Source organism: Dendrobates tinctorius, unplaced genomic scaffold, assembly GCF_039654945.1.
Source record: "Dendrobates tinctorius isolate UK_male_01 unplaced genomic scaffold, ASM3965494v1 ptg000144l, whole genome shotgun sequence".
Classification (NCBI taxonomy): domain Eukaryota; kingdom Metazoa; phylum Chordata; class Amphibia; order Anura; family Dendrobatidae; genus Dendrobates; species Dendrobates tinctorius.
Genome location: NW_027361811.1, coordinates 12,494,866 through 12,504,379, shown reverse-complemented (window position 1 = coordinate 12,504,379; position 9,514 = coordinate 12,494,866). Strand labels below are relative to the sequence as shown.

Here is a 9,514-nt window from a genome sequence, read left to right as displayed (position 1 = left end):
GGGTCACAGGTTACCAAATATATGGTCAGTATGCTTATACGTGATAGTGTGGTAGCGAAGAGTAGAGTAGTTAAAATGTCAGGATGTAAGAATTTAGGGACCTAGACTGGAGACAATGATAAGATTTTAGGACAGTAGCCATAGATACCAATGACTTATGGGTTTTAGTGTTGCTTGAAGAAATGTTAATTAATATCTTCGTATTATGTCATTATATTCTCTTTTCTAAACCACGTTTCTGTAGATTACCATGAAAACGCCTTAGAATTATAATGTTAACGCCCTCTGCGGCAAAATGCAGTTTTCTTTGTTCTGATAATGTATAAGAAGTCCCTGTTACTGTCGATCGGGGCCATTCCATCGCCATCATGCCACTGTGCCTCACCATGGCCAGGGCACAGAGCCTTATCATCGCCAGACTTCCTAGCGAATCTCTGCCTGTCTGTATTCCTGTTTTTGCCCGCATATTCCAACTCCTCTGTTATTCTGTATCCGTCTTGCTGTGTATCTCCGAATAAACCTTCAACCTCAGCTTGATAAGAGATCGTCTGTGGAACTTCTTCCCGACTCTTCCAGCTCTCAGTAGGACTTTTTCTTACAAGTGGCGATTGCCAGCCAGGAGGAGCAGCTCCGGAGAGTGGCCTCCAGAAGAACCTTTGTGGAAGAAGCCGCAGATGAGGGCTTGGAGGTGGGAAGAGGAAGAGAAAAAATAAAAGAAACGCGTGTGGCCACACGTGAAACCGATCAAAGTAAGCCAGCCTGAAGGAGAACCTCTCGTGATCGCTCCGAGACCGCCTGCCCGATTTTTTTATAAGAAAACCACGGACAAAGAAAAAGACTATAAAAGATGAGTAACTAAGAAGAAGCTATCTACAAGGACGTGAGAATTTTTTTGTGCCCGGTAGCAAGAAGCTTTAAAAGGGCGTGGGGAGATGCCTGGCAAGCTAACGAGTGAGGCTGGAATCACGGCTGCACCTCTTTTGATATCTGGTCGACCCCCAAACAGCCGGCAGGAGGTCTTCCATTCGAGAGAGGTGTGAGTATCTAACTTTGCTTAAATTGCATTTGTTGATACTAGGACAGAGTAAAACTCGTCCTTGTAGACCACTGTAAATATGGAGTGGTTACGGAAGCAGGCAGAGAAATATGCTGGCACACCCCAGCTGGAGGGGGTTAATGTGGAAACTACGTGGTTAAATTGTATGCGATGGTTTACCACAGAAAACAGGGAATTGGATAGAAAGAATTCACTAGGTTAAGCTAATAGCCAAGTAGTGGCTTTGTGTAAGACAGTCATAACCTTTGATCAGGCTCTTGATAAATAGTCTACACAACAATATGTTAACATGATCACCCGGGGAGGGGCAGCGTATAGGGAGAGATCAGAACAGCTGAGCGAGATGCTGGAGCTAGCAGCGAAGCACAGAGAGGAGGGGTGCGAGCAGCAGCAGCTGAGAGCAGTTATGTCACAGATGGACACTGCAGCTTCGAAACACAGTGCTGATGTAAATACACTTGTAGACTGGAGAAGAGTTAGGAGAATGAGTGAAGTAGTACATAACAAGATATAGTGTCCCAACAGCTCCAGCTTATGCAGATACAGTTGAGGAAAGATATATTGTCCCAACAGCTCCAGCACATGCAGACCCTAGGTTAGGTGTGAAGCTGCTTCAACCCCGAGAAAAATATCCCTGACCAAATGTTCCTGATCCATCTTAAATTTATAAAAAATTTGCCTAATTGTGAGGAAAGTGTTTTGTTAGGACGATGCAGTCCGAGGTGAAGGGTGATGAGTCCAATGTTTTTGCATGCCATTCACCTCGGGGTGTATCTGTTGATTAGGGGAGGACAGGAGTTCCGGGGGGGGGTATGCGCAGCTGCCGAGAATGGGCAGGTCCCATTCGGCAGAGCCCCCACAGGATCCTATGAGAGGTCCCCCTTGTGTTATTTTCGTGGACATTTAGGACATGTTAGACGTTTTTGTCCCAACCTTGAGCCAGGGATTGTACCCCGAGAACCCTGGGCACCATTTAACCCCCAACAGACCCGGGAGTTCTCTAGACCACCTTTCGGAGTTAGACCTCCGTATCCAGCAGTGAATGACCCTAGGCAGTATCAGCAGTACAACGGTCTTCAAATGGTTAACCCAGTTTCCCAGGAGCCTTCTGCTCCTGCTCCCTCTCCAATGGCTTTCACTCATCCGCGCCCGGAGGTCCGTGCTATTCAGGGAGGGGTCACTCCTCCTCGTCCCTATGCTCCGCTGATTAAGGAGCTGCGGGAACATGAGGACCGGACCCTGACTAAGGATCTCTTTGGGGCGGAGGTGGCAGCTGTTGGACGGAAGCCGTGCCCAGATGGGGATGATGGATTTTTCGGGCTTCCCATGACAGGTAACACTGATTGATGGAGTGCTCCCCCTGTTCCCCTTACCCTCCTTGCCCCCCTTTCCCTGGGCAAGGACGGTAGACCTTATGTCAGAGGGAGAATAGAGGGGCTGCCTTGGGAAGACATCCTCATCGATACAGGAGCCTCAGTTTCAATAACGCGACACAAATTGCAGTCACCCCCTGGACTGCCTGAGACTACACTTTTGTAGAATTTGAGGACTCCTGTATTCAAGCAGAAAAAAGTCGTCCAGTAAACCTGAAATTTCAGGACACAGGGGGATCGAAGCAAAGGGGTCTTCGATGCGCTTTTTGGGTAAACCCACAGTTACGGTACACTATTTTGGGAACTGATGTTTTGGGAGCAATGGGAATTGTTGTTGATTTATGTAACAAAGTCTTGTGGCGGAAGAAAGAAGCCACTATCTGTTCTGTAATTGTCCCTGTAGAGGAGGAGGAGAGTCATAAATTACCCATTGCTAGCTTCGGATTAGGTGCTAATGAAAATGTTGAAAATGCTAACAATAATGCTTTAAAGAATGAATTGAAGCAAAAGTTCCCTGAATTGTGGATCTCAAAGAAAACTGATTGTGGGTTAATGCAAACTCAGGTTAAAATTGATGGTGAAAAACTGCCACCTTTCCAGCGTCAGTACCGTATTCGGAGGACGCAATCCCTTACATAAGGGTAGCAGTCAGTGAATTGGAGAAACAAGGTGCTGTTGTGAAAGGTAATTCTCCATGTAACAGTCCTATTCTACCTGTAAAAAAGGAAGATGGCAGTTTTCGAATGGTAGTAGACCTGAGACTTGTAAATAAGTACACTCCCTCAGCTGCTCACCTTGTGGCATCTGTCCCTGAAGTTATGTCACAGCTGAGGAGTGATTGTAAGGTATTTTCTTGTTTGGATATTGCAAATGGCTTTTTCTCAGTACCCCTAACACCTGAATCTGCACTCCGCTTCGCACGCGGTTGCCCATGGGATTTCACAGTTCTCCTGTGTATTTCCATCAGGCATTAGATCAGATGTTAGAGCCCCTGGGTTACGGAGACAAAGTCTTACAGAATGTGGATGATTTATTGATTCAAACTGTCGATGAATGTGAACACAGAGAAACCCTTGAAAATGTTTGTCAGGCTTTACAAAATGCAGGACTCAAAATGAGTCTGGATAAAGTACAATTGATGAAATCAGAGGTTAAATTTCTGGGTGTGTCTGTATCAGCAGAAGGAAAGAAGCCCATGCATGATAGGGTTAAAGCTATTCAAGCTGTTCCCCTACCAACTAATATTACTGAACTCAGAAAATTTTTGGGTCTTATTAATTTTTCCAGAGAATTCATTGAAGATTTTGCTTATTTGGCTAAACCACTGTATGATTTATTGAAAAATGTTGATAATGACTTTGACCTTGTTAATGTAGAGGGAGCAGCCTTACAGGCTTTTGAGGGATTGAAGCGCGCCCTTACGGCAGCTGCTGCATTGATTAACCCTGACCCTTCCCAGCCTTCCTACATTCAGACTCACACTGGTGATATCTCTATTTCTTCTGTGCTCCTACAAAAATGGCCCAAAGAAAGCCCAGAAGTGTCTAGTCAGTTGTATGCCCTAGGTTATTACTCCAGGTTGCTGACCCCCATGGAAAAAGGATTCACTCAGTGCATGAAGCACCTACTGGGCGTGCACTGGACTATGAATCAAGTGAGACATATAGTGGGATTTGCTCCCTTAATTCTACAGACCCCACATGTCACTTTAAAAACTATGCTGAAGGGAAAAGCTTCAGGTATCAATTCACAAAGAATGGCCCAATGGATCATTGATTTTGAGACTAGAGACTTACAAGTCGAAGTGGGTGAAAAATATCACTTAGCCCAGATGATGCAATATGCAGGAAAAAGTCACGATTGTCAAATTGAACAGGCTAATGTTACTCCCTCTCCCTTCCGAGCAGACTTTCAAGAGGGAATCCCCTGTGCCTATATTGACGGAGCTCGCTATTGGCATGAGGGGCATTACGTCACAGGCTTCGCTGTGTGGTTTCCAGCTAAGCCATTGCTGCTGCAGTATAAACTCCCTGGTCATTTCTCCGCTCAAAGAGCTGAGTTGGAAGCAGCTTTACAAGTCATTCTCGTGTGTCCAGAGCCAATGAATATCTTCAGTGATAGCGCATATGTCGTGTCGTCACTCACTCTATATCTTAATGTATGGGCCCTTAGGGGGATGGTTGATTCTCAGAACAAGCCCTTGCAGCATGTAGACATTCTAAAACAAATTGAGCAACGGGGTAAAGAATTTCCAAAATTATGGTCCTTCTGCAAAATTAAAGGACACCAGAGGCTAATTCCTGACCCTCACATCCTTGGCAATGCATATGTAGATCACGCAGCCAGGGAAGCTGCACTCACAGGCGAGGACAAATATCCCCAAGAAGTCATCGCTGCAGTTACTAAAAAAACCCCGAGAGCCCCCCCTTGTTTATTCTTCTCTTCAAAATCTCGTAAAAGCACAGGAGAAGGATGGAGACTCATCTCTGTTCAATTCCCTTGAGTCCCTGCCCATTGAGGGGGAGTGCTTGTACTACAAACGGGTTAATGATAGACTTGTGCCTTATATTCCAACTACAATGATTAAGTCTTTGCTCAAATTTCAAGCTACAAAGTTGTTAAAATGGTTCATATCAATCAGTGTAGACTTCTTAATTATTTTACTGAGATTTCTGGTAAGGACTGATACTCCGCTTTTTTTTCTATTTCCTCCAGGTCAGCTGAAGATTTTCATATTCGACTCCTGGGACCGTGAACCTATTGGATGATCAGGAGAAGATGTTTCACACTATACAGTGGGACTCTGATAGTGTGAGAGGGGGAGAAGATCAGGAAAATCCAGAAGACAAAGAATGAGAAGAAATAGACCAAAAGACTTGACTATTGTGCAACTTATTTTTTTTCGGGACTATTTGAATTATTTTTTTTATTATGTGTTTGTGCTATTTTTAGGGACTTTTTCCTTACACACACGTGCATAAAGCACTGAATTACCCCAATATTCTTATTTTCAATAATTCACCAATGAATATTACAGTCCTGTATGTTGTACTCTGGATAGAGTACAAGAGGGGGACTTGTAAGAGAATGGTCAGTCATAATATACTGAGAGGCCATGTTGTCTCTAGCAGCCATTTTGTTGAAAGTTAGAGAAGATTCAACTTTTACAAAAGAGCTGATAAAATGTATTAAATGGAGGATGGAAAATGAGATCATGTCTCCTAGCAACCTCAGCCGATGTGCGTAGAGGAAGATTGGATCAATCAATAGGGTCACAGGTTACCAAATATATGGTCAGTATGCTTATACGTGATAGTGTGGTAGCGAAGAGTAGAGTAGTTAAAATGTCAGGATGTAAGAATTTAGGGACCTAGACTGGAGACAATGATAAGATTTTAGGACAGTAGCCATAGATACCAATGACTTATGGGTTTTAGTGTTGCTTGAAGAAATGTTAATTAATATCTTCGTATTATGTCATTATATTCTCTTTTCTAAACCACGTTTCTGTAGATTACCATGAAAACGCCTTAGAATTATAATGTTAACGCCCTCTGCGGCAAAATGCAGTTTTCTTTGTTCTGATAATGTATAAGAAGTCCCTGTTACTGTCGATCGGGGCCATTCCATCGCCATCATGCCACTGTGCCTCACCATGGCCAGGGCACAGAGCCTTATCATCGCCAGACTTCCTAGCGAATCTCTGCCTGTCTGTATTCCTGTTTTTGCCCGCATATTCCAACTCCTCTGTTATTCTGTATCTGTCTTGCTGTGTATCTCCGAATAAACCTTCAACCTCAGCTTGATAAGAGATCGTCTGTGGAACTTCTTCCCGACTCTTCCAGCTCTCAGTAGGACTTTTTCTTACAAGCTGGCTGTTCATCACTACAATGACACTCTTAGAAGCACCCTTGACCAAGTAGCTCCCCTCACCCTCAGAACCTCCAAACACAGAGTAAAACAGCCCTGGCTCACATCGCAAACTCAACTTCTCCAGCGATGCTCCAGGAGTGCTGAACGCCTATGGAGAAAAACCCGCACACCAGAAGACTTCATCCACTTCAAATTTATGTTAAGAACCTATAACGCTGCCCTTCACCTCGCCAAACAGACCTATTTCACCACCCTGATCTCCTCACTAGCCAACAACCCCAAGAAACTTTTTGACACTTTTCACTCCCTCCTCAGGCCAAAAGCACAAGCCCCTATCACAGACATTTGTGCTGATGACCTGGCCTCCCACTTTACAGAAAAAATAGATAATATCCGTCAAGAAATCTGCTCCCAACCACCAAGTGCTGTGACTCCCATCCCTTCCTGCATCTCCCCTGGCTCACTTTCCACATTTGATCCCATCACAGAAGAAGAAGTCTCCAGACTCCTCTCTTCTTCTCGTCTACATGCACTACCGACCCCATGCCCTCACATCTCCTCCAGTCTCTCTCTCCAGTTGTCACAACCCACCTAACTACAATCTTTAATCTCTCCCTCTCCTCGGGCATTTTCCCTTCCTCCTTCAAACACACCATTGTTACTCCATTACTAAAGAAACCTGCTCTCGACCCATCCTGCACAATCAACTACAGACCAGTCTCCAATCTCCCCTCATCTCTAAACTTTTGGAACGCCTAGTTTACTCCCGCCTTACCCGTTACCTCTCCACTCACTCCCTTCTAAACCCTTCACAGTCTGGCTTCCGCCCCTTACATTCGACTGAAACTGCACTCATCAAAGTGACCAATGACCTTCTGACAGCAAAACGTAACGGTGACCACTCTCTGCTCATTCTTCTTGACCTATATGCAGCTTTCGATACTGTTGACCACCATCTCCTACTCTCTAGGCTCCAGTCACTAGGCATTAAGGACACTGCTCTCTCCTGGCTCTCTTCCTATCTCTCTGACCGCCCCTTCAGTGTTTTGTTCTCTGGCTCCACGTCATCTCCTCTTCCTCTTGCTGTTGGGGTACCTCAGGGCTCAGTCCTTGGTCCCCTTCTTTTCTCTCTCTACACGGCCCCAATTGGACAGACCATCAGCAGATTTGGCTTTCAGTACCATCTTTATGCTGATGACAAACAACTATACACATCTTCCCCCCGACCTCACCTCAGCTGTACTACAGAACGCCAGTGACTGTCTGTCCGCAGTCTCCAATATCATGTCCACTCTCTATCTGAAACTCAACCTCTCTAAAACTGAACTTCTTCTGCTCCCGCTGTCTACTAACCTCCCTAAATCTGACATTTCCCTCTCCGTGGATGGTACCACAATAACACCCCGGCAGCAGGCATCCTGTCTGGGTGTTTTGTTTGACACCAATCTCTCCTTCACATCCCATATACAATCTCTTGCCCGCTCTTGCCGCTTACATCTAAAGAACATCTCTAGAATCCGCCCTTTTCTCACTATGGAAACAACAAAAACCCTCACTGTTGCATTGATCCACTCCCGCCTGGATTACTGCAATGCTCTATTAATTGGCCTCCCCGTCACTTGACTATCCCCCCTCCAGTCCATACTTAATGCAGCGGCCAGGATCGTCCATCTGGCTAATCGGTACTCGGACGCGTCCGCTCTTCGCCAGTCCTTACATTGGCTGCCCATTCATTATAGGATCCAATTCAAAGTACTTGTTCTCACCCACAAAGCTCTCCACAGTGCGGCACCCCCTTACATTTCTTCCCTCATTTCTGTCTATCGGCCTAGCCGATCGCTGCGCTCTGCAAACGACTTTCGACTAACCTCTGCACTAATCCGTACCTCCCACTCCCGACTCCAAGACTTCTCCTGTGCTGCTCCTATCCTCTGGAATGCTCTACCCCAAGAAATCAGGACTATCCACAATTTGCATAGTTTTAGGCGCTCCCTCAAAACACACTTGTTCAGAGCGGCCTATCACGTTCACTGATCAAAGTAATTCTCTGTGTAAGTGTGCTTGTGTAGCCCATTCACTATCTCCATCCATCTTTCACTCCCTCAAGATGGCTGGACCTTCATTGTAAATACACAATTGTAAATACACACCTGTACTTTGTACCTCCCCCACCTCGTTGTAGATTGTAAGCTCTCACGAGCAGGGTCGTCTCATTTCGTCTTATTTTGCTTCAATTATTGTATTGTTAACGTTGTTATTTATGACTTGTGTTTTGAAACTGTAAACTGTAAACTGTAAAGCTCTGCGGAATATGTTGGCGCTATATAAATAAAGATTATTATTATTATTATTATTATTATTTATTAGCTCCACGGTGTCATTATGCAGGAGTGGAAGAGGATTCCAGTGGCAACCTATGAAGCTCTAGTGACCTCCATGCCCAAGAGAGTTAAGGCAGTGCTTGAAAATAATAATGGCCACACAAAATATTGACATTTTGGGCACAATTTGGCCATTTTCACATAGGGGTGTACTCACTTTTTTTGCCAGTGATTTAGACATTAATGGCTGTGTGTTGAATTACTTACAGGGAACACCTACTTTACATTATATGAAAGAGTCAGATCTTCAGTGTTGTCCCATGGAAAGACATAATAAAATATTCATGAAGATGTGAGGGGTGTACTCACTTTAGTGTTATACTCTATATGTATGTATATATATATATATATATATATACACTCACTGGCCACTTTATTAGGTACACCATGCTAGTAAGGGGTTGGACCCCCTTTTGCCTTCAGAACTGCCTCAATTCTTCGTGGCAGAGATTCAACAAGGTGCTGGAAGCATTCCTCAGAGATTTTGGACCATATTGACATGATGGCATCACACAGTTGGCGCAGATTTGTCGGCTGCACATCCCTGATGCGAATCTCCCGTTCCACCACATCCCAAAGATGCTCTATTGGATTGAGATCTGGTGACTGAGGAGGCCATTTGAGTACAGTAAACTCATTGTCATGTTCAAGAAACCAATCTGAGATGATTCGAGCTTTATGACATGGCGCATTATCCTGCTGAAAGTAGCCATCAGATGTTGGGTACATTGTGGTCATAAAGGGATGGACATGGTCAGCAACAATACTCAGGTAGGCTGTGGCGTTGCAACGATGCTCAATTGGTACCAAGGGGCCCAAAGAGTGCCCAG

General features: G+C 44.8%; 1 long non-coding RNA gene across 1 annotated transcript; it reads left to right on the top strand.

Annotated features, from left to right (window-relative positions):
* Nucleotides 1–1,042: 1,042 nt before the first annotated feature.
* Nucleotides 1,043–8,650, top strand: LOC141049512 (uncharacterized). The gene is made up of 2 exons (XR_012220374.1): nt 1,043–2,390; nt 5,146–8,650. It is a non-coding gene; the product is annotated as an uncharacterized lncRNA (long non-coding RNA).
* The last annotated feature ends 864 nt before the right edge of the window (nt 8,651–9,514 follow it).